Source organism: Terrapene carolina, unplaced genomic scaffold (genome assembly GCF_002925995.2).
Source record: "Terrapene carolina triunguis isolate 2854851 unplaced genomic scaffold, T_m_triunguis-2.0 Scaffold66, whole genome shotgun sequence".
In the NCBI taxonomy this organism is placed as follows: domain Eukaryota; kingdom Metazoa; phylum Chordata; order Testudines; family Emydidae; genus Terrapene; species Terrapene triunguis.
Window position 1 is genome coordinate 37,384,646 of NW_020664417.1, and position 2,691 is coordinate 37,387,336.

A 2,691-nucleotide genomic window follows, 5' to 3' on the forward strand; every position below is an offset into this window, starting at 1 on the left:
GGCAACCTTAATAATAACCAGTGTGGCCTGCCTCGCTATAATAAATTAACCAAATGGCACATCATATTGTAAACCATGTTACTGAGAGACACTTCTCCAGCCAAAAAGAATCAGAATAGTTATTTTAGGTACAAGCTATCAGGATGACTTGATCCAATTTCTATTGCTTCTGATAAACCTGACATAATGAAAGCCAAGGGGCTAACGCTATATCTACACTTAAAATACTACACAGCTGCAGCTCCATAGTTATAGTGCTTCAGTGTAGACACTTCAGGGACACTTATTGCAGTGGCAGGCGGGGTTCTCCTGTCACTATAGGTAATCAACCTCCCTGAAAGGCTGTCTACACCAGGGTATAGGTCAGTTTAACTACATCTCTCAGGGGTATGGATTTTTCACACCTCCTGGAAACTAGCAATGCCGATGTAACTTTTCAGTGTAGACCAGCCTTAAGAGAATAATAAAAGCTAGTGATTTAAAAGGACACACTCAATATATGTTCTGATATTTTTTTAAACTACACTTTTATAAATAACACCTAAAATTACTATCTCTGAGATTTTTTTTTTCATTTTGTTTACTTTATGCATTTGAGAGCACTATTTCTATGAATGTAGTGAGTTCACTGTTTCAGCAAAGCCAGTAGCATATCTCCTCCATTGTGCATGTGAGTCTTTCACACAGTAACACGGGAGAGAATTTTTTTAATCTAAATTTGGAAAAATTCAATTGTAAAATCACAAAACTTGGCAGGGTGATCAGGGGAATGTATAGTATCTGAGATTGTTTCACTCATGTTTTGAAATGCACAAGACTTCAAGTTATATCCTTTTAAATGAAGGTTCCCTAACATACATTTAACACATGCTGTGCATTGGCATGTAGCAGGGGTTTGACAATACAATCACCACACTGAGGCCCTGATCTAGCAAAGATTCACACATGTACTTAACTTTGTGCACTGTGAGTAGTCCCATTGAAGTCAAAGTGAGATTAGAGATAAGAAATAAGAGAACCGTAATGCACTGGAAAAAAACCTTCTCCGTTGTCCTCAGTGTGGTTTCAATTGCATTAATCATTTGGTTTATGTTGCTATTCTGAGAAGGGCATGTATTGTATTTTTGAAAATGAATTTTCATAGAATCATTAAAATGTAGGGCTGGTCCCCAGTGGTCCCCAAACTTTGAGGGTTACACCTCCCTTTCCCCCACAGCCAAGGCCGGAAGCAGGGCTGCCTGCAGAAGACTTCTGCCCATACAGCCAGTCGGATGCTGAGGATTTGGGTGGGTCCGTGTCTTCCCTGCCACCCCGTCTTTATTGTTCTTTAGTTGTACTATTTGGTTGTATTGAGGGACAGCTGCATTCACAAGCTTGCACAAGATGTGGTCATTAAAATCCTATAGCATGAAGAACAAACTATGAACCTTCAACTCAAATGTGATTTCCACCTTGATATAGGGCTGTGAAAGCTGGAAATCCACCCAAGGTAAAGACAGGTGCCTAAATAGCTACAGAAGCAAATGCCTCAGGAAAATACTAGGTGGAGAATGGGATGTAGTTATAACAGATACTGAGATTCATCGGAGAGTTCAGCAGCTCTTTATCTCTGAGGGCGTCCAGAGCGAAGATGGAAATATCAGGGACATGTGTTAAGAATGAAACCAGAGCACTTGCCATGACAACTGTGCTATTGGGCAGTTGGCGGAATACATAAAAGGGATCGACCAAAATAATCCCTCCATCAAACAGCACGTAGAGAGGGAAAACTTATGGGATAACATAGAATACATGCAAAGCACAGCCTCGGCTAGATAGGGTTGATGGAACCCTCGCTGTGCCCTAAGCAATGTTTGATGGTGCAGGAAGGTTTCAGAGGAGGTGTTTTCAAGAGGATGAATACTTGACTTTGAAGGGTAAGGACATGCAGGGTGCGGGGAGCAAGATTTTCTTTGCTTTGGATTATAATAAAATTATCAATGCCTTTCAATGCCCCCCTCCCTCCACCACCTGATTGCCTTTCATGATCCATTTGGGGGTGCGGTGGTGGTCATGATTCACCAGCTGAGAAACACTGCCTTAAACTATCCATTCACCCAGAATAATAAATAATCAGCATTTTGGGACTACTTTTTCTCTGAGAAATTATGCATTAGTTTTAGAGAATAACAGTCATTTCTCATTTGATGTATTTTCACCACCATTGAGTACCAACCACTTTTTAGAGCTATTCAACATTTCTCAAGTATATGGACAGATATTGAGTCTGGTTCTTCTCTGACTCTGGTTTACAACTGTGAAATTCTATTTTTCTAATGTGGGGTTATGCCTGATTTACCCCAGTGTCAGTGACAGGAGAATCAGGTCCAATATTTATGGCTTTAAAGTGTGATTCTACTCAGCAAAGTAACTTTGTAAAAGTGATAATTTGTTAATGAATAGCCTTGTTCCCTTGGTGTAGTTGGAATCCCAACTACTGCCCTTAGTGACAAAAATAAAGTTTTTCTACTACTTACTCCCTTTTGCCACTGTAGAGCCACCAGAGCAAAGGGAGAGTGAGATGGACTCCAGGCTGGTTCATGAATTATCAGAATTTTAACTAAGGTCCAGTTGCAAAGCCAAATTCTGTCCTTAGTTACACCTGTGTAACTTTATTGAAGACAATGAGATTCATAGGTATATACTAATAGA